At 43.2% G+C, this 23,440-nt stretch overlaps 1 pseudogene; it reads left to right on the forward strand.

The window, feature by feature from the left end:
* The first annotated feature begins 2,903 nt into the window (after positions 1–2,903).
* On the forward strand, positions 2,904–3,091 carry LOC112914559 (small nuclear ribonucleoprotein G pseudogene; annotated as a pseudogene).
* Positions 3,092–23,440: the final 20,349 nt, after the last annotated feature.

Consider the following 23,440-nt stretch of genomic DNA (forward strand, 5'->3'; position numbering starts at 1 on the left):
AGCCTAATTGTAGAGCCCAGCAAACCAAGCCCTATTCCCTGTCCTGGATGCTTCTGTTAAATTCACTTCCTGACTTTTAGCACTTACATGAGTAACTTACATAATCATGGGCCTGGAGATCAGGCCACAGTGCTCTCTGTAAATCTTACGGGGAAAAGAAAGTTAAAATAGGCAGATGGGGCCAGATTTTAAGAAGAGGAATTAGAAAAAAAAAAAAAGAAGAGGAATTCGCATCAAATTTAATTTTTAAGTCAAATTTGTGTTCTTTCATCTTGTTAAGAGAGTCCCTGAGGCTAACCATTATAATTTTTTGTGTCCTTTTTTAAATTTGGTCTTTGTATAGGTACCAATAAAATAGTTGGTAGGATAAGAGCTCTCTAAAACAATTTTTTTCTTTTAAATATAGCCAATTCAGAGGCTCCATCATCTGGTCATTGACAAGTAGGATTTTACATTAATTTCAATAACAACTCAAACCAATAAGCCTTTTTGTGATAACCATAAACTCAAGAGGTTTGTACTCAAGGAGAGTACAAAAATGCGGCCCTAACAAGGTCCAAAAAGTTCACTCCCAAAGTTAGCCTGAAAAAGATCTAGCTGCAAATGGAGTACATCCACATTTCTGTCCAGCCAAATTAGTGACAACAAAGGTTGAGACAACAAAGGCCCCTCATGGACCAGGACCCCTCATGATAAATTCCCTTGAAAGCTGGTACAGTTGGACAAGGAGAATTCTGCTTATCAAATCCACAGGCAGTGGTTATCCCCTGAATGCACACCTGTACATGCGTCCTCCAGTTGACAGAGACCCGAGAGAATATTCTCACTATTCTTAAAGCCGAGCCTTCAAAACACAGAACAGGGCAAAAGAGAAACCATATTTGGGTTTTCTTATACGTATATCAACAGCTTTAGCTGAGCTAAAAGGGTCTCTCAGCCAAACTAACACATAAGAGGGATATGTTCCCCAGAGGTGGGGATTGTGTGGTGGTTTACAGTGTGCCTCATTACACAGAAATGTTTTTTGCAGTTGGCAGCTAACCTATGGTCAGTCCAACCTGTTCTGTGACTAACTTACCCTAACACAAGAGTCTTTGAGTTAGGTAGCATTTGCTCTAATAGCCATAATGTGCTAGACCATGCCCACAGCAGAGTTTGTCTAAGCAAACATTGATCTGGTGAAAACCATGGACTCACTGTGCTGTGAGGCCAGGTCAAATAGCAGGCTCACAGGCCTTACACTTGCATTCTTCCCAATGGTTTTCTTCCTCATGACAAATGACACAATAGAGACAAAGGAAAACAGTGACCATCTCTAGGAGTAAAATGACCAACAAAAATCAAGAGTACTCCTAAAAATTCTTTAGCCGAGTCAATAAATCCAAGGAACTAGTTGCACAAATATTTTCTCCCACTTACCTAAATTTTAAAAAAGAAAAAAGAGGGGAGAAAAAGAGTCACCACTCATACTTCTACCAGTAGCTGTGGGCAGAGATGTGGGAGACTGAAGTAACAATTCTTGCCTTCTGCTAGTGCTTATCAGAGGTCCCAGGAGCTCTCTGCTGCAGCAGCTTCAAAGCAAGCAGTGTCCAGTCAATGGTTCATCCTGCCACCTGTGCTGACTATTGGGAAGGAAAAATCTTTCCTCTACCCTTGGCTGCTAAATTGATATAAGACAGATTAATAGGAGAAAAACATTTAATTTCATACATATGAGGACCCCACAAAGACCATTAGAGTCCAAAGACTAGTCAGTCATTTGAGGCTTAAATGCCATCCTAAGCTAAGAAATGGGATGGGAGCCTGGGGCTGGGGGGGGGGGGGGGGGGGCGGGGGGAGGAGTATAATTCACAGGACCATAAGAAGAGCAGATATTAGGGAATTAGGTGATTGCCCTGCTGTACAGATTAATCTTTTTTTTTTTAATTTTTATTTATTTATGATAGTCACACAGAGAGAGAGAGAGAGGCAGAGACACAGGCAGAGGGAGAAGCAGGCTCCATGCACCGGGAGCCCGACGTGGGATTCGATCCCGGGTCTCCAGGATCGCGCCCTGGGCCAAAGGCAAGCGCCAAACCACTGCGCCACCCAGGGATCCCCTGTTAGAGCTCCCGGTGCATGGAGCCTGCTTCTCCCTCTGCCTGTGTCTCTGCCTCTCTCTCTCTCTCTCTCTCTCTCTCTCTCTCTCTCTCTGTGACTATCATAAATAAATAAAAATTAAAAAAAGGGGATCCCTGGGTGGCGCAGCGGTTTGGCGCCTGCCTTTGGCCCAGGGCGCGATCCTGGAGACCCGGGATCGAATCCCACGTCGGGCTCCCGGTGCATGGAGCCTGCTTCTCTCTGCCTCTCTTTCTCTCTCTCTGTGTGTGACTATCATAAATAAAAAAAACATTTAAAAAAAATTAAAAAAAAATTTAAGTAGTTTAAGTAGTTAAGAGAGAGAAATTTTTCTTGAGTATGCAGGTGATTGCCTTCAGTTCAAAATAATCCACATGCCAAATTGACATATTTTGGGATCATGTATTTTGCTCCCTTTCATATGATTCCATTTATGTGAGGTTCTTGAAATAGTCAAATTCATAGAGACGGAGTAGAACAGTAGTTACCAAGGGCTGGGGAGAGGCAAATGGGGAGTTGTTAGTAGGTACAGAGGTTTAGTACAGAATGATGGGAAAGTTCTGTAGATGGTTGGTGACGGTTGCAGAACAGTATGAATGTACTTAATGCCACTGAATTAAACACTTGGAAATGGACAAGATGGCAAATGTTATGTTACATGTGCTTTACCACAATAAAAATTTTAATTTAATTTTAAAAATGTAAATCAAATTCCATTTGGAGGCATATTTAAGCTTACTCAGTAGACACCATGAGCAAAGCTCCCCTCCCAAGTTGAAAAACTTATGGGCAAGAAATTATCATTGAAGTTAAGTGGTGGCCAACATGTCCAAGGAATATTACAGGGGTTCGATCTGTTTATGAATCTTGTGATAGATGAATGTGTGGAGATGCAACTAGTGGGAAAAAGAACCATACTGGAATAGTGGTAATATGAGGAAATAGTATCATTATGTTAGGAGCCTTGGAATGAGTATAAACAATGGGTGTGTTCATTAGAAGAAATCAACTGCTTCCACATGTCCTCTCTCCATATAGTACCTGTTTTTACTGCAATATAAAAATAAAGTCATGTGTGTTTTCATGTTAAACTTTTTTTGTTAAACTTTTATAATAGTCAAAAAATCAAAAATTTAAATCTACAGACTTGAATTACCATATAGTCATTGTAAAAAATGGAAGACTTTTCAGACATCATTAAGTAGAAATAGTTGATTTTTATTTGCTTTTTATTTTTATTTATTTATTTATTTATTTATTTATTTTTATGATAGTCACAGAGAGAGAGAGAGAGAGAGAGAGAAGCAGAGACACAGGCAGAGGGAGAAGCAGGCTCCATGCACCGGGAGCCTGACGTGGGATTCGATCCCGGGTCTCCAGGATCACACCCTGGGCCAAAGGCAGGCGCCAAACCGCTGCGCCACCCAGGGATCCCTTATTTGCTTTTTAAAATATTTTATTTTTATTTTTTAAAAGATTTATTTTTATTTATTTATTTATGATAGACATAGAGAGAGAGAGGCAGAGACATAGGCAGAGGGAGAAGCAGGCTCCATGCCGGGAGCCTGATGCGGGACTCGATCCCGGGACTCCAGGATCGTGCCCTGGGCCAAAGGCAGGTGCAAAACTGCTGAGCCACCCAGGGATCCCCCAAAATATTTTATTTTTAAAAAGATTTAATTTATTTATTTGAGAGAGGTTGCAAGCAGGGTTGGGAGTGGAGGAAGAGGGAGAGAGAGAATCTCAGGGAGACTCCATGCTGAGCTCAGAGCCCAATATCCTGACCCTGAGCTGAAATCAAGAGTCAGATGCTTAACCAACTGAGCCACCCTAGTGCCCCTATTTTATTTTATTTTATTTTATTTTATTTTATTTTATTCTTGTAAGTAAACTACACCCACCATGGGGCTTGAACTCATGACCTCAAGACTGAGCTAGTCGGGTGCCTCTAAAAATAATTGAATACAAGAGAAGTCAAAGGATCCCAAGAAAGAAAATGTAACCATTGTACACTGCTTGGTTGTGCAGGTAATAAAGTTTATATAGTCTTCATCATATGAGCAATATTTATTGACTTTTCAACTTTTTAAAAACTTATTTGTTCATGAGAGACACACAGAAAGAGGCAAAGACACAGGCAGAGGGAGAAGCAGGCTCCTCACAGGGAGCCCGATGTGGGACCATATCCCAGGATCATGACCTGAGCCAAAGGCAGACGTTCAACCACTGAGCCACCCAGGCATCTGACTTTTCGAATCTGAAAGCCAACCTGTAGACTCAGCAAAGAAGACAGTTGTGGTTACAGAACAAAGACATAAACACTATCCAATTTGACCGTATAAAATTAAAATCACAGATCATGGAAGTAGGGAGGCAAGAGAATGAGGCAATGGGAAGAGTAGGTGCCAGAACAGCCATATCTGATAAACTTGGACCTTATATACTGTCTAGATTTGATAGAAAAACAGAAAATCTAAAGTTACAAGGATGAAAAATAGTGATAAAAACTCTATTGGAAAGAGTGGGAGATGGCAAAGTATAAGTGACTTAAATCCCCACACAGAGCAGGATGTTGATAACATCATTCATATATCCATGAGTAGATTTAAGAGCATAGGCCAATTATTCTGTAGATTTTCCCTCAGTTTGAGCCTGCTTGATATTTCCTTCTTGTTAGGTAGATCCAGGCTTTACATTTTTGGCAGAAATACTGTATGTGAACTGTCTAGGTTCATCTTATCAGGAGGTCCCTGATGTTACTTTATTTCAATATTGCTGACATTAAGTATGATCATTTGGTTAAGGTAGATGTCCACCAGTTTTTAGTACGTCAGTGTTTTGTAATTAGTAAGTTATAGGGAGATACTTGGAGACAAATGTGTACTTTTTTTCCTAAGCTAGTTAGGGGAATGACAGGAGGCACTTGAGAAGAGGGTTTGGTAACGGCTAGCTTCTGGGACCCAGTATCCTTTCTGTTCAACTGGTTCTCCCAGCCTGGAGAGCTCTACCATGACTTGCCATTGGTCTCCTCTAAGTCATCCATTTCTGCCTTGGGTATCTTCAGAGCCAGTGGCTGAATGAGGCCCTGTGATCATTTCTTTGAACCCGAGGCCTAGAAGATCCTAGGGCAATGGTTCTTAAACTGTTTTTGAATCTAAGACATAAAACAGAAGTTGTTTGGGTTCGAACAAGGGCAGCGCCCCAAAAGACCTTCTCTTTCCCTGCTGTTTGGGTTGAGGGCTCCCCAACCTGAAGCCTATGACAGTGTCGAAACTTCTGGCCTGGACGCCTGGATGGCTCAGTGGTTGAGTGTCTCTGCCTTTGGCTCAGGTCATGATCCCGAGGTCCTGGGATGACGTCCCGTGTCGGGCTCCCCAAGGGGAGCCTGCTTCTCCCTCTGCCTGTGTCTCTGCCTCTCTCTCTCTCTGTCTCTCATGAATAAATAAATAAAATCTTAAAAAAGAAAGAAAGAAAGAAACTTCTGGCCCAAGAGACATACCAATGGCCCCTGGATCCTTGGGAAAGCTGGCTTGGATCTTACCTGCCCCTTTTCCATTTCCATTTCCTCAAACAGCTCTGACTTTGAATCCTGGGGCCACATGGGTCACTGACTTTGGAGAAGGAATTCTCAGCCTGTGCTCAAGCAGCATCCCAACCCCCTTATGCCATCCCCACTGCACTTTCTCTTTTATTTTCCTAAAATATAGACCATAGTCCAGAGACAAGGGCAAGGAGAAGGAACAGAGACAGGCTCCCCCCATCTCTCTGGCCTTGAACCTTCCAGCCTGGGATGCTGGAGGAGGCAGCCAGGTTGGATGTCCACACCCCAAACCTGGCAGATTTCCTGAGCGTTCTGTGCAACAGACCAGCCCCAACAGAGGGGAACCGGGATCAGGTGGATGACCTCAGCCACCAGGAGGAAGTGAGCTGGAGGAATTTTCACTTCTCCAAAGTCGTCTGTCCTGGTGCCTTGCAGAGCCTACATGACAAATAAGATGGGGGAAAGAGGGGGTAAAAAACGTTGGCCAGGAATGAATCTCAACTTTGTCACTAAACATAGCAGCCATGTGGCCCTGACAGGTCATTTGTGTTTCTGGACCCTCAGTTGCCATTCGAAAACAGGGGCAGTTGGGATGCCTGGGTGGCTCAGCGGTTGAGCATCCGCCTTTGGCTCGGGTCGTGACCCCGGGGTCCTGGGATGGAGTCCCACATCGGGCTCCCCGCATGGAGCCTGCTTCTCCCTCTGCCTGGGTCTCTGCCTCTCTCTCTGTGTGACTCTCATGAATAAATAAAATCTTAAAAAATAAAATAAAATAAAATAAAATAAAATAAAATAAAATAGGGGCAAAAAAGTAGCAACTCCAACAGTTGTCTTGGAGAAATAACTGATCCTGCAGTGGGCTTTCCAAATTTTAGGAAATGCCATGCCACCCACATGGTTTGGTCCATGTCTTCATGCCAGCTCTACTACTACTTACCTGATAACTCCCCCTAATTGGTTTGCCTTTTAAACATGTCCTGAAGGGATGCCTGGGTGGCTTCAGCGGTTGAGCATCTGCTTTGGCTCAGAGTGTGATCTAGGGTCCCCAGATTGAGTCCCGCGTCAGGTTCTCTGCGTGGAACCTGCTTATCCTCCCTCTTCCTGTGTCTCTGCTTCTCTCTCTGTCTCTCATAAATAAATAAATAAATAAATAAATAAATAAATAAATAAATAAATAAATAAAATATTTTTAAAAATAAAAATAAAATAAACATGTCCTGAAGAAATACTGCTCATGGGACGCCTGGGTGGCTCAGCGGTTGAGCGTCTGCCTTAGGCCCAAGGGCATGATCCTGGAGTCCCAGGATCAAGTCCCAATCGGGCTCCCTGTGTGGAGCCTGCTTCTCCCTCTGCCTGTGTCTCTGCCTCTCTCTCTCTGCCTCTCACGAATAAATAAATAAAATCTTAAAAAAAAAATACTGCTCATGAAATTGGCTTTATTTCATGTGTTATATTTTTCTGCTCTACCTTAAAAGAAATAAACAATGATTTTTTTAAAGATTTTATACCTCTCCCCTCCCCTCCCCCTACAGTCTCTGATTTAATGTCCATAGCTTTGTTTGTATGGAAAAGAAAGAGGCCCCAAATCTCTGTAATGATAGGTATTTTAACCCATTCAGTATATTTTTGCAGAAACTCAAGTGGCCTGAGTCATGGCCAAGATTGTACAACCCCTACCTTTGGGTGTGGAAGGGAGGACCATGAGAGAGAGCAGACTATGTCACCCCAAAATATGCCACTTTGGCATATGGATTATTTTTAATTGAAGGCAATCGAGACCCAGTAGACTCAAGAAAATGTTTACTTCTCCCTTAACTACCTAAAATAATTTAAGATAGGGAGAGCCTGGATAAGAAAGAGGGCTCTTACTAGAGGTAACTTTTTAGCTGAAAGATCTGTCTGTATGGCAGGACAAACACCTAATTAGCAAACATCTGCTCTTCTGATTGTCCTTTGAATTATCCTTCTCCCCTTTGAAGCCCCAGACCTCCATCCCATTCCTTAGCTCAGGATGGCATTTAAGCCTCAATTGCCTGACTTGCCTCTGAGTCTCATATATTTTGGGCTCCCTTAGGTATGAAAGTAAATTTGTTTTTCTCCTGTTAATCTGTCTTATGTCAGTTTATTAGATCAGCCAAAAAACCTAGAAGGGAACAAGGGAAAGATTTCCCACCCCTACAATTGATATACCAGAAGCAGGATCTCTTCAGTGCAGGCTGTTTACACTTACTCTAACTAACTCTCAGAAGTGGCCTATTCTCCACTTATAGCAGGCCAGGCCAGGAGAGCTTTCTGGTAGGGGGTGATCACATTGCCTCTTAGGCATAACAGTAACAGGCTCTCCAGACATAAGCCAGAGCCTGATTTGGGTCTACATTTCAGGTGGAATACAGCTAGATAGTTCCAACTGACTATTGCTCTGCATTAATCAGAATTCAATTATGAGAAGCAGAACCCATTCTAGCGATTTTAACCAGATGGAGATTTAATACAGGGATTAGATGCTTATAAAATCATTGGAGGGCCTAGAGGCATGGCTTTGCTGGGTCTCTAAGCCAGCACCCAGAATGACACAGCAGAGCTGACCTACCAGAGGAACTGTAGTTTCTCCCTTAGGAAGTGGGGGAGTCAGGAGACTGTCACTTGAACTGTGATCTGGGTATAAGGAAGCTTTTGCCTCAACTGCAACTCTCCCTTAATCTCTTTTAGCTCCCACAAGTAGCTGCTGTGAACTGCTGCTGAAACCTAGTGTCTCCCAGGCATTGCCAGCCAGAGAAGCAAAATAATGGCCTCCACTTCACTCCCAGTTGCATCAGTTTAACTGGTAGAGCTAACTCTTACCCAGAATTCCACCTGCAAGGAAGGCAGTGAAATTTTTGGTTTTCTAAACTCTGAAACATTAGAATTCTGGAAGGCACACTAGAATACTGGAATGGACAATGAGAGTCAGTTTATCTTGCCTACCACAGTTGGAAAAATGAGGCCCAGCCAATCTCCCCAGCATCATCTCCAGCCATGGGTTGTGGGTTACAACCCATCCACACTGTGTTCAATTGAATTGCTGGGGTACCTCCAATACTCAATGCATTTTCTCAAGGTGAGCCCTTTGTTGGTAACACTCTTACTTTTCCTACCAGGTGAATTTGGATGGCCTGTTCTATTTTTTTTAAGTAGGCTCTATGCCCAATGTGGGGCTTGAACTCACAACCCCAAGTTTGAGAGTCACATACTCTACCAATTAAACAAACCAGGTGTTCCTGGATTGCCTCTTCTTAGAAGCTTTCTCTTACCTCCTGGGGAAAAGTCTTGTTCTTGGCTTCTATATGTATACCTTCTCCAATAATTTATTTACTTGTTTGTCTCCTGTACTAGACCAAGAAGGCAGGGACTAGGTCTCACCTGTCTCTGTTTACACAGCTGAGCAAAGTTGGGGGCAATTCCTTTTAGCTCCTGGCATATAAAAAAGAGAAAGAAGACAGAAACAGGGTAGCAAAATTGCTGCTACAGTTTAAAGGTTTAAGTTTACCAACTTAATGCTTTAACATTAAAAAAGTATTAGAAACTCCAGGAGAAAAATGTTAATTTTATTCCAAATCAGTTCTCTACTTTTTATGTTATCATGATCCTCAATTTTTATTTTATTTTTTTTAAAGATTTTATTTATTTATTCATGAGAGAGAGAGAGGCAGAGACACAGGCAGAGGGAGAAGTAGGCTCCATGCAGGGAGCCTGACGTGGGACTTGATCCCAGGTCTCCAGGATCAGGCCCTGGGCTGAAGGTGGCGCTAAACCGCTGAGTCACCCAGGCTGCCCATGTTCCTCAATTATTAGCTGTGTTTATGGTCATCCAGGTCAAATACTACACTTCCCAGACTCCCTTGCAGCTATGTGTGGCCATATCATTAAGTTTGGCCTCTAGAATGTGGGAGCAAGTGATATACACAACTTCAGATGCTCTAAAAGGGAAAAGGTGTTTTCTTGCTTCCAATAGGCAGTAAGCTATATTGGGCTGAGCAAACTTGGGCATGCCTAGGTACAGGTGAGCAATGATACATTTGGAGGCTGGCTCCCTGATACAGCAAAGCAAGACTATTAACAGATGAAAAAGAAACTTCTATCTCTTTAATGTGCAAATATTTAGGTTCTCTCTTAGAGCAATTAAAACTACACCCTAATTGTTCCTGGTTCAGAACTATGGAATTATATGAGTACTACTCTTTGGCAGGTATAATTTCATTTGGAAATATTGATAAAATTCTAAATGTAGGGTTTTATTCCTGAGTCCCTGTAACAGGTGCTAGACTTAGGCCCAGAAAAGACACTCACTATAGAAAAGAATAATCTAAGAGGTCATATGTGTTTTTTACTCTATCTCAGGTGGGGCTTTTTTTTTTTTTTTTTTTTTTTTTAGATTTTATTTATTTATTCATGAGAGACAGAGACAGAGGCAGAGGGAGGAGAAGCAGACTTCATGCAAGGAGCTTGATGTGGGATTCGATCCTGGAACCCCAGGATCATGCCTTGAGCCAAAGGCAGATGCTCAACCACTGAGCCACCCAGGCATCCCAGGAGGTGGGGTTTTTTAAATTATTTTATTTATTTCTTTATTTGAGAGAGAGAGAGAGCATGAGTGGGGGAGGAACAGAGGGAAAGGGACAAGCAGACTCTATACTGAGTGTAGAACCTGACATGGGGCTTGATCCCATGGCCCTGAGATCATGACCTGAGCCAAAATCAAGAGTTCAATGCTTAATCAACTGAACCACTCAGGTGCCCCTCAGATGTTGTTTGTTTGTTTATTTGTTTGTTTTGACAAGATAATTTGTTCCCAGATTTAAAGGAGTTGTAAAAAGATATAAAATGGTCATTATGCAAAGATGTCCATCACTGTGAAACATCGGAAATAACCTAATAATAAATCGACATCAGAAGGATTAAAGAAATATGGTTCATTCATTGAAAGGAAAATTGCAGCTATTAAAATAATGACAATTATGTGTCAAAATATGATAAGCTTTGAAGTTTTTCTGAATCAAGAAAGATTATAAAATAGTACTCAAATTGAAAATCTGACTCTGTTAAGAAGCATGCACACACAAAAAATCCAAAAAACTCATGATCACTTACAGTGTGCTTGGCCCTCTTCTGAGTCTTAAGAATACACAAATGAATAAAATGTGGTCCTAATATGGCTTTCTGTTATGGTACTTGTACCTAGTGATGTGCTGTTGATTGTTTAACAGCCACCTATCAGTTGGGGGTGGAGAGAAACATTTTGTATTTTTGCCGATTTCTGTGGTGTAAGCCTTTCAACCATGGATGATTTCAAGCTATCAATGAACTCTCCCTGAACAGAGAATTGGGAAGAGATGTATACAAATGGGTCTTGAAAGTCAGTGCATACTGGCTCCAGCATATGCCTGGAGATTTCCACCTCCTAATGTCTAACAGTTGGGAGGTGGTTCTTAAAGAAACAATAATTTATTCATGGAATGGAATGCAACTCAGTCATGAGAACATCATACTTTAGGATAATTAGTCTTATTTTTAAAAGTTCAGGGTTCATTTTCAAGTTTAAAAAACAAGTATGTGTGAGTGAGGTCAATGAAAATGACAATACAAGGACTCAAAAAATTGTCTCCTCCATAAAATCAACCAGAAAACTGGCAAAAATTATCAGAATCAACTTTTTGAGGAGTGTGGAAATTAGCCAAAGGCTTGGAACAACTGAAGAAAATTTATTCAAGAATAAAGGTGAATAAGAACCTTTTCAGTAAGAACAGCGAGTTTTATGACATTTTAACTTGCCCTAGACCTATCTCCTGTTCTCCAGGTCCTCAGTAGCCTTCAAAAATAACAGTCTGCAGGGTGCCTGGATGGGTCAGTGGATTGAGCGTTCCACTCTTGATTTCCGCTCAAATTGTGATCCCAGGGTCATGGGATCAAGCCCTGCATTGGGCTCCATGCTCAGCACAGAGTCTGCATGAGACTCTCCCTCTCCCTCTGCTCTTCCCTATCACACACTCTCTCTCTCGCTCGCTAAAAATAAATAAATCTTAAAACAACAACAACAACAACAACCCACCATCCTGGTATAGTGTGGCAGATACCAGAGGAAGAAGAATGGAGCTGGAACTCTTTAAAAGATGCATTTCCAAATGATTTTCATTATTTGACTTGTCTGGTGGTTCCCTAAAAGACTTCAGTGGCAAGATTGTATTAGGCTCACTTGGAGCTCACCCAGTGTGAAAAGTTTTCTCTTTAGGTGATTTATTTAATTGTTTGTTTGTTTGTTTTTAAGATTTATTTATTTTAGAAAGAGAGAAAGTAGCAGGGTGAGACACAGGAAGAGAGAATCTCAAGCAGACTCCCTGCTGAGCTAGGGCCCCCCCCCCGGCCCCCAAACACAGGGCTCCATCTCATGACCCTGAGATCATGACATTGAGATTGTGACCTGAGACAAAATCAAGAAGTTGGATGCTGAACCAACTGAGCCACTCAGGTACCCCTGGGGGATATTTTTTAAAAAACAAATACAGGCAGGTATTTTAACTTTGTGACTGCTGGAGGTAGTAGATAAGAGTTGGGTCACACAATAGATGAAAAAAAGACTGAAAAAGGAAAAATTAGGGAATAGGTGTCCATAGGGGCTTTGAAAGCTTTGACATACTCTAGGAAGTCTAGAAGTTCATGTACTTGCATAGGTCTATGTGCCCAGGGATGCACATGCTCAGGAAAGAATCAAAAACACCCTAAGCTCTCATCTTTAGTTGCTCTTGAAGCACTGCTCAAGCAGGAAGTGAATGTTAAGATGTAGTTGTAACTGCTTGCCTGCACATTGAAAGCATGTCCTAATATACACTCAGAGCCCCTTGACAAACTTGGAGATTTATTGATTCCAGGCATTTATAGAAATATCTGTCCCATCATCAGCTGACCACTAATCTAACTGAGTAGACGTCAGTGGCCCTGTATAACAAAGAATACGGACAATATAGTTCAGGATAGTCACTTAACAAACAGACAACTACCACAACAAGCAGTAATGACAAAAGACCTTGAGGAGGGAGAGAATGTGATTTCTAGAGTTGCACATTCAGTTATTTAAAATGTCTAGTTTTCGGGATCCCTGGGTGGCGCAGCGGTTTGGCGCCTGGGCGCGATTCCTTTGGCCCAGGGCGCGATCCTGGAGACCCGGGATCGAGTCCCGCGTCGGGCTCCCGGTGCATGGAGCCTGCTTCTCTCCCTCTGCCTGTGTCTCTGCCTCTCTCTCTCTCTGTGACTATCATAAATAAATAAAAATTAAAATATATATATATATTAAAATGTCTAGTTTTCAACAAGAAAATATGAGAACACTTCCCAATTCAATCTATGAGATCAGTATTACCCTGACACAAAACCAGAGAAAGACATCACAAGAAAAGAGAAAAAAAACCTACAGACCAGCATCTTTTGTGATTATAAAAATAAAAATCCACAACAAATTAGCAGCAAACCAAATTCAGTAGCATATAAAAAGAATTATATACCATGACCAACTGAGATTTATCCCAGGAATGCAAAGTTTACTCAACGTATGAAAATCAATTAAGGTAATGCACCATATTATTAAGATAAAATGGGGGATGCCTGGGTGGCTCAGCAGTTAAGCATCTGCCTTTGGCGCAGGGTTCTGGGATCGTGTCCTGCATCAGGCTCCCTGCAGGGATCCTGCTTCTCCCTCTGCCTATGTCTCTGCCTCTCTGTTTGTCTTTCATGAATAAACGAATGGAATCTTTAAAAAAAATCAATTAATTAATTTAATGGGGAAAAATGACCATCTCAATAAATGCAAAAAGGCATTTGACAAAATCCAACACCCTTTATGATTAAAAAAAAAAAAAACTTTACAAAATAGGAATAGAGGAGAGCTCCATGAATTTGATAAAGGACATCTAAGAAAAACCCACAGCTAACATCATGCTTAATAGTGAAAGAATGAGAGATTTCCCCTAAGATCAGGAACAAGGCAAGGACATCTGCTCTCATTACTTCCAGTCAACATTGTTCTGGAAGTTTTTGCCAGGGAAGTTAGGCAAGAATAAGGAAATAAAAAAGCATTCAGATTGGAAAGAAAGATGACATGATCTTGCATATAATAGAGACTCCTAAGGAATAAGTGCACACGAAACAATGTACACTATTAGAGCTAATAACAAGCTTATCAAGGTTGCAAGAAACAAGGTATGTACAAAGATGCACGAAGGGCACCTGGGTGGCTCAGCGGTTGAGCGTCTGCCTTTGACTCAGGGCGTGGTCCCAGGGTCCTGGGATCAAGTCCTACATGGGGCTCCCTACAGGGAGCCTGCTTCTCCCTCTGCCTATGTCTCTGCATCTCTCATGAATAAATAAATAAAACCTTCAAAAAAAAATTGAAGGCAGAGAAATGACCAAAATAACTGTCTGACGCTTGACATAATCTCCAAAGACACCTGAGAAGGGAAATTGATCTACTCTTTCACATCGCTAGTGCTATTAATTTCAAGTTATTTGAAAGCTTTACATAATTGTTTGTGTTCTATTTGCCTTACTTCCCCCAAGAGTGGATTAGAGACCTGGCCCTTTCAGGATATTCACCAATGTACACAGTGGGAGAAAAACATATATTGTGATCATGGTCACTAGTATTCAAATTCTCCTCCTTTTTTTTTTTTTTTTTTAAGATTTTATTTATTTACTCATGAGAGAGAGAGAGAGGCAGAGATACAGACAGAGGGAGAAGCAGGCTCTATGCAGGGAGCCCAATGCGGGACTTGATCCCAGGACCCCAGGATCACGCCCTGGGCCAAAGGCAGATGCTAAACCCCTGAGCCACCCAGGGATCCCTAGATTCTCCTCCTTTCAAGGACATAGTAATATCATGCTTCTCTGCCTCATTGAGGTTAGGGCATGGCCATGTGACAGGCTTTGTCTAAGAAAATACAAATGGAAGCAAAATGTTTCACATTTGGGTGGTGGCCAGAGCATAGTTTGCATAGTCACACCTCTGTAATGCAGTAACATGTGATATGTCAGGAGGTGGAGGCTGGCTCCATCAGCCCAGGTTCCTAAATTAGGACAAGTTGGGACAAGACATACCATTAAAAACACATGGTCTGTGATGATAGAGACACAAACCTAGACAGGGGATCAAATTGTATAGAATTTAGTACACACACATACATACACACAAATGAACACATGTAAAACTGAGGAACTTTGGGGATCCCTCGGTGGCTCAGCGGTTTGATGCCTGCCTTCGGCCCAGGGTGTGATCCTGGAGTCCCGGGATCAAGTCCTGCATAGGGCTTCCTGCATGGAGTCTGCTTTTCCCTCTGCCTCTGTCTCTGCCTCTCTCTCTGTGTGTGTCTCTCATGAATAAATAAATAAAATCTTAAAAAAAAAAAAAAAAGAAAAGAAAAGCATCTGCCTTCAGCTCAGGTCATTATTCCAGGGTTCTGGGATTGAGCCCTGTGAGGGTCTCCTTACTCACTGGGAAGTCTGCTTCTCCCTCTCCCTTTGCCCCTCCGCCTACCTCATGGATGCTCTCTCACTCTCTCTCTTGCTTGTGCTCTGTGTCTCAAATAAATAAAATATTTTTAAAATATATTTTATTTACTTATTTTAGAGGGAGGGAGAGCGAAGGGAGGGGCAGAAGGAGAGAGAGAATCCTGAAGCAGACTCCTTGCTGAGGACAGAGCCTGACAAGGGGCTCAATCCCAGGACCATCGTCTGAGCCAAAACCAAGAATTGGTTGCTTAACTGACTGAGCCACCCAGGCACGCCAAGATGATCTTTTTTTAAAAAAATTTTTAAAAAGATTTTTAAAAAAGATTTTATTTATTCATTCATGAGAGAGAGAGAGAGGCAGAGACACAGGCAGAGGGATACACAGGCTCCATTGCAAGGAGCCCGACACAGGATTCAATCTGAAGACCCCAGGATCACTCCCCGGGCCAAAGGCAGGTGCCAAACCACTGAGCCACCCAGGGATCCCTTAAAAAGATTTTTATTTATTCATGAGAGACACACAGAGAAGGCAGAGACACAGGCAGAGGGAGAAACAGGCTCCCCTCAGGGAGTCGAATGTGGGACTCCATCCATGAACTCTGTGATCATGCCCTGGGCCAAAGGTAAACGCTTAACCACTGAGCCACCCAGGTGTCCCAGATGATCTTTTTAATAGATGATACCGGGTCATGGGTGCTTCTCTGGCTATGCTCAGTGATCCCGAACATCCTCTGTGGGGGCTGCATTTCTACATAGGGCACATGTGAGTTATGCACAGAGCCCTATGGGGCCTTCCCATAGTTCAACACCATTATAAGGGAGATCTGACTCATGCTTGAACTATTTCTACCCCTTAGCTCTACTGATGAAATATTCCCAATCCTCTTAAGTTTCTTCCATTCCCTCACCAGCCATCTTGGGTGAGGAGCCAAAAGAAGGATGTGGTCTCCAGTCTCCATATTGGGCCCAATGAGCTTAACTTCCTGGTATTCATTTCCTTCTGCAGTTTCATCTCACATTGAATCAAAGCTGAACTGTATAGCTAGTAGAATTCTGTAGAGGTGATGATGCATGGCTTCTGAAGCTTGGTCATATCACACATTACAGCCTCTACCTTGGTCCTTTGGGTTGTTTTCTCAGGGATAAGTCAGCTGCCATGTCATAAGGACAATCAAACAGCTCTATGGAGTGGCCCATATGGAAAAAACCAGTTTGTCGGTACCAGTTTGCTGGCCATGCGATTAAGCCTCCTTGGGAGCAGATTGATTCTCTAGCCCCAGGTAACCGTTCAGATGATTCTAGCTTCTAGCTTTCTGTCTTTAAGCTGAGGTCCCAAACATCATGGAGTAGAGATATGTCATGCACACTGTGCTTCATCTGAAATTCTTGTCCATGGAAATCATGAGATTTATCATCTGTTGGTTCGTGGCACTAAATTTTGGAGTGTTTTGTTTTGCAACAATAGGTAGCTAATACAATGGCTCATGCTTGATGTCCTTCTGGACCAAACCTGGGAAACTCTTGCACATTAGCCTCACCCACGTGGGTTCATCGGCAGCTCCCCTGCAGTCTCCTCTTGTCCTTTTATCCCTCTCCTTTCCCTGTCTAGGGAAGCGGAAGGTAGGATCGGTACATCTGTCTAATCAGGGGTTCCACTAGGAAATGAGATGCTCATCAATCTTGTTTGTAGCCCCGCCACCCTACCTTTAAATCTCCCAGAACCCCCTCAACTTGGCAGTGGTGGAGAAGGGGAAAAACCCAGGATTCCCCAGTGGGAGTAGCCCAGGCCTACTCAGATTCCCTGTCTCAACTCTTCCCACACTTTTGCTTATTGAGAGCGGGGGAGGAGGGTGAGTGACTGTTGCAGGGCCAGTCCTGCCACTTCTCCGTATCCTCCCAGGGCAGTGCCTGTTCTTGCCCAAGTCTTAGCAGAAATCCTTAATCATCCTTAAATGTGAGGTCCTCAACTCTGTCTTCAATCTTGTATCTCAATTGTCAATACCAGGAAAACAGGAAAAGTTTCTGTCAACATCTAGATGTAAGGCATTCACAACCTATCATGACTGCTGTTTCTTCTTAGGTTTCCTTGCTGCTCCTGCTTCCTTCCCTCTAACTCTGTTCTCTAGGAACACTGAACTGTCAGCAGTTTCTAGAATGAGTTATGACATGCTCTCTCTTTTCTCCAAATCTTTGCACATAGCTGTCCCTCTGTTGGCAGTAATGTCCTCCTTCCTTTGCCCAGCAGATTCTTTCTTACCCTTCATGAGCCACCTCAGCACTGCCTCCTCTGGGAAGGCCCCTGGAGGCACCTGATGTAGTCTCCCAGGCTACAAAGGTGCCTCTGCTAGGCCACTCTCACTCCTTTGCTTCCTTTATGTAGCATTATCATGCTGTATTTATGGCAGGGGACAGGGTCCGTTGCCACCCTACTTCCCTGCTTTGTTTTTCTCTGTCACTTACACCATCTAATATACTACATAGTTCACTTATTTACATGATTTATTTTCAGAGGCTTCCACTAGAATGTAAGTTCCATGAAGGAAGAGGTTTTGTCCGATTTGTTCACTGCTCTCTCTCTCCAGGGCTCAGAACAATGCCTGCCATTCAGTAAATGCTCAAACTAGGCTTATTGCATGAATAAATCCATGAAAGGGAGACAAAGACCAAATGATGTTGGGCCTCAAAGACCACAGTAGTAGGGCCATTCCAGGCAAAGGGGACAGAGGCACACACAGGGATGGGCATGTGTTGGTAAAGGCAGGACGAAGCACCCAGAGCATTGTCAGAATGGAGCCAGAGGACGGCTTCAATCCACACCATAGAAGAATGACTGGGTGGAAGCAGGGCTCCCTGGTCCCCTGAAGGGCAAAGTCTGAAACAGTCAGGTGCAGTGGTCCAATGAAGTGGAGCCAGGGGAGACATTGCTTACACAGGAGAACACAGATGGAGCCTGCAGCCACTGAGGAGATAGCAGCCCTGTCTCCCAGCCCCATTAACTCAGTGTGTCAGGGGCCAGCTCTGGGACTCAACCTCCTGTGTTCCAGAGTGACTGCACTGACCCATTGGCTCTGGCTGTGTAGGTCATAAGGTCTTTTGACCTTTTCGTCCATCCTGGGGTGTCAATGGGGTAGGAACTCTTATCCTCATTCCACAGAAGAGGAAACAGGTGAGTTTTCCTCAGGACTCTTGGGTGTAAGTGAAAGAAACCTAACTTGAACTGCCTTATCTTGGCTTAGCTCTTAGAAACCAGCGCCTGAGAACAAAGCTAACGTGCTGCCACTTTATTGTGGAGTTCCGTACCTGGGCAGCAAGAGTGAAGGACAAAGAGTGATGAGGGAAAGAAAAGAAAAGAAACACAAGGTTGTCACACCGTTATCACACTGACCACAGTCTCAGCAGACACAGCTTGTTGCTGGGTCTCATACAGGGGTGCCAGACCAATATAGGACCCCCGGGTAAATTTGAATTCCAGATGAACACAAACAGTATTTTATGCCAAGTGTTTTTATTGGCTAATTCTGACAACTTTAGTCTCATGAGATGTCGCCAGAAAGGCATTTGGAACCATCCACTGGGGAAAGGTAAAAGCAAAGACTTTACCTCTCAGCTCCTCCCCAAATCCTGAGTCCCATTGGGGATGTTCACTCCCCCACATCTCTGGGCTGTATCCCTTGACTTTCCTGAGCAGTCACTAGAAGAGTCACCAAAGCCTCTGTGAGTCCATTCAGGCAGGACCTGGGACAGAAAGCTGCTCCAGTTCCAGCTAAGACTAGCCCCTGATGCAGCTGAGATATTCTTTTAAGCAAGTGGTAAAGGTTGGAGTGTGGAATGGAAATGAGGTTGGGGAAATGGGGGAGGGAGAAAGGCAGGTGAGTTCAGGCATCACTGGATACAAGTGCCCAGATTTTAACCTTAAGATGTACGTGTCCCTCACCATCTCTTTGTTTTCTCCTGCTTTTATTTTTAATTTATTTTTATTTTTTAAGTAGGCTCTACACCCAACATGGGGCTCAAACTCCCGATCCCAGTATAAAGAGTTGCATGCTCTACTGACTGAGCCAGCTAAGCACCCCTGTTCTCCTCTTTTTTATTTTTATTTTTTTCTCTTTTTTATTTTTAAAGATTTTATTTATTTATTTATTTATTTATTTTTTTTAAGTTTTTTTTTTTTTTTTAATTTATTCATGGGAGACACAGTGAGAGAGAGAGGCAGAGTCATAGGCTGAAGGAGAAGCAGGCTCCTTGCAAGGAGTCTGATGTGGGACTGAATCCCGGATCCCAGGCATGATCTGGGATCACACCCTGGGCCAAAGACAGAGGCTCAACCACTGAGCCACCCAGGCGTCCCAGGATTTTATCTATTTATTTGAGAGAGAGAGAGCATGAGTGGTGAGAAAGGACAGAGGGAGGGGGGGAAGCAGACTCCCCGCTGAGCAGGGATCCTGATACAGGGCTCAATCCCAGGATCCCGAGATGACAACCTGAGCCAAAGGCAGATGCTTAACCATTTGAGCCACACAGGCACCCCTCCTCTGTTTTTACTTAATATTCAGCTTTACTCTCCAATAGGTTCTGCCCTTGAGGTGATAAGAAGTCCCCCAGCAATTCTAGACATATCTTATTCTTTCTTCACAGGGAAAAGATCTTCTTCCTTCCAATCTATCTGCCTCCCTCCGCCCTAAAAAAGAAGCAGATCTGAGAGTTACTGGCCTTGATTGCCCTGGAGCTGGTTGAGTGCCTGTTCCGAAAGGGTTACTGTGGGCAGAGAGGGGGCTGCAGTGTAGCTTTGTGAGCAGGAAGGCTCTGGAAAGCAGCCCGTGGCTAGAGTTATGGGAGGAGGAAGAGGACCTAGTATGATGTGAGGTTGTCTTTTTGGGGGTGTACCCCGGGCTACACACACACACACACACATACACACACACACAACTGGGACCTCTTGGAACATAGGGACTGTGGCTGGTTCATCTCTGTGTCCTTAGGGTTGTCCTGGAAGCTGAGGACTGATTTATTTTGGATGAATCAATGAATGAATCTTTGTTTTCTTCACCACATCTAGCAGGAAAATGCCTGAAGCTACCATCCCAGATTTATCTCAACCAGCAACTGATATGTAACTTCAGCCATTCTATGTGTGATAGAGCACTTGATAAATCACTTTCACATCTGGTTCCCACAATATCTCAGAGTTGGGGTTATTAACACCATTTTAGAATGAGGAAATTGAGGCCCAAATTGCTCAAGTGAGTTGCTCAAAGGGATTAGACTGGGGAAGTACCAAGAAGGGAAGACTAGAGCGGGCATGGAGGGACAGCCAGTCAGTGACTCCTGGATTAGTAAAAACTGCCAAGGAAGGAACTCTTGAGCAAAACTGGCCATGTTTACATAGCAAACCCCAAAGAACTTCATAAATCATGTAAAGCTGTGTCAGAGAGAATAATGCAACAGTTGACTTTGTTTTGAATGGTTCGGTTGTGTGGTGAGGTTTGGCAATGCCTATTGGGGCACTGGGGACATTAAGGCAGATCAGAACAAGTGCTAGCCCTTGAGAAGCCCCTCAGTCTAGTTGAGGAGCAGAGGAATAAGCAGACATCAAGTAAGTAGTGTCGTGGGGCTGTGACAGGGGCCTACCAGGGCTATAGCTTCACTGTGGAAACAGGAGACGAGAGAGTGATGGCCAGAAAAAGCACTACAGTGCAAGTGACCTGTGGTGGGAGACAACTCTCATACATAGACACATACATGCACACACTCTCTGCCTAACTTCCAGGGGCTTCATCACAGCTAGTATGTATTCCAGAGGTCTTACCATGACCATGAGACCCCATGTGACCTGCTCTGCCCATTTCTCCAGCGTCACCTCTTTGTACATTCTCCCTTCCTCGATCTGCTCCAACCACACTGGGGTCTTTGCTGTTCCTTGAGCAGGACACTTGTTTCTTCACGAAGTTTTTGCCCTTGCTGTTCCATCTACCTGTAATGTCTTCTGCTCAGGTACTGTCAACAGGCTGGCTCCCCCCTTGTCAACAGGTGTCTGCAGAAATGTCACCTCCTCAGGGAGCCTTTCTTACCACCTGTGTCTAATATCACTTTTCCCCCAACTTCCACCACTGTTTCTTTGTTGGTTTTTTTAAAGATTTTATTTATTTATTCATGAGAGACACAGAGAGAGGGCAGAGACACAGGCAGAGGGAGAAGCAGGCTCCATGAAGGGAACCCCATGTGGGACTCAATCCGGCACTCTGGGATCACAACCTGAGCCAAAGGCAGATGCTCAACCGCTAAGCCACCCAGACATCCCTCCATCACTGCTTCATATACCATCTTACCATCTGCATCCCTTCATCACTTTATGGATTTCTTTTTTTTAATTTAAATATCTGATAGATAATATAATCTCATGGTTAAAATTTAAAGATAATATAAAGGGCATGCACTGAAAATCTAGCTCCCAGCTTTATCTCATTCACCAGGTATTATGGTGGCTTTGTAGTACAACTAAGCTGGAACTACATTTCCCAGAATTCTCTTTCTCTATGTGGATCTGTGGTCACATTGGTCATAAGAGACATTTGCATGAGATTTGGAAGGCAAAAGTGAAACAGCAATTATACTGTTTATCCTCTGAAAATCATACAGGGCGCCTGCTCCTGGGGCAGCTCATAGTGTCACTAGTCTGGTGGTCTTGTTGGCTTGAGTCAACACCCTCTCCAGCCCTCCATCAGATCTCCCCCTTCAGTTTCTTTTAATCCTGGGCCAAGCATGTGTGCAGCTTTATGGCAAAGGACAGACACTAGGTTATGCTGCATGTCATCTACTTGTGGCACTGAAGTTAGAGGTGAGAAGACAGACATGAGTTCTATTTGGTCCTTGTGGATTCTAATTTTCTTTATGGGGTCCAGTGTGTCATTGCCCTCCTCCATACCTGACCTATGGTGATCAATGTTGGTCTAACACTGAACACAGAAACAACAGCCTGCATAAACTTTTTTAACGACTCCAACAATTGGGTAGGTCTAACCCCTACCATTAATTTCCTATTCTAATTTCTCTGATTAAATATTAATTAAGGGACACCTGGGTGACTCAGGAGTGTCTGCCTTCATCCCAGGCCATGATCCTGGAGTCCCGGAATTGAGTCCCACATCGGGCTCCTACATGGAGCCTGCTTCTCTCTCTGCCTGTGTCTCTGCCTCTCTCATGAATGAATGAATGAATGAATGAATGAATGAATGAATGAATAAATAAATAAATAACCTTTTTAAAAAAGTCTTAATTGAGGATGCCTAGGTGGCTCAGTAAGTTAAGCATCTGGCTTCAGCTTAGGTCATGATCCCAGGGTCCTGGGATCGAGTTCCACATCGAGCTCCCTGCTCAGTGGGGGGCCTGCTTCTCTCTCTCTCTCTGCCTGCCTCTCTGCCTGCTTGTGCTCTCTCTCTCTCTCTCTCTCATTCTCTGTCAAATAAATAAATTAAATAAAGATCTTAATTGATACACCAGTTAATCACATGTTTTATTTGCTGAAGTATGTTCTTATTCTACCTTCACTCTTCCCCCCTCCTGAAAAGCAACATATGGTATATATTATTCTGTATTTTGCTTGTCACTTAATAAAATTCTTACAGATGTTTTCATATCAATACACAGATAATTCTCTCATTCATTTTTATAGTTGCATAGTATTTCATTGACTGGATGTATTGTACTTTATTTAACCAGTTTCCCCTTGATGGAAATTTGAGTGAAATTCTGTGTATGTGGGGAGGTGTTTACTTATGCATTGTTTACCACACAAAGTGGTAAGGACCTTGAGAGCAGAGGCCTTGCTTTTCTCGTGTCCTTAGCATGTAACAATGCTTAGCACATAAGAGAATCTCAGTAAATAGTTTATTGAAAAATCAACCACCTCTAGACTTTTTTCATGGGTTATCTTAGTCACACCCATCACTACTCTCCAATCTCTACTGTCATCCAAATCCACACTGAGGGACCCAGATTGCTAACTTGACTCTCTTCCTCAGTTTCCTCCACATCTCTACTTACATGTCCCACAGACATCCTCTGAATCAGTATTTCCAGAACTGAGCTCCTTACTCCTAACCTCACTTTAACCTCCTTTGAACCTTCCAGGCTCCAATCTTCTCTCTTATCCTCTGGCCTCACAAACTCAGTCAGAGCACCAGGTCCCATCTGTGACCCACTGACAAACTTCCTTTTTTTTTTTTTTTTTTTTAAATTTATGATAGTCACAGA

The sequence above is a fragment of the Vulpes vulpes genome, chromosome 9 (genome assembly GCF_048418805.1).
Source record: "Vulpes vulpes isolate BD-2025 chromosome 9, VulVul3, whole genome shotgun sequence".
In the NCBI taxonomy this organism is placed as follows: domain Eukaryota; kingdom Metazoa; phylum Chordata; class Mammalia; order Carnivora; family Canidae; genus Vulpes; species Vulpes vulpes.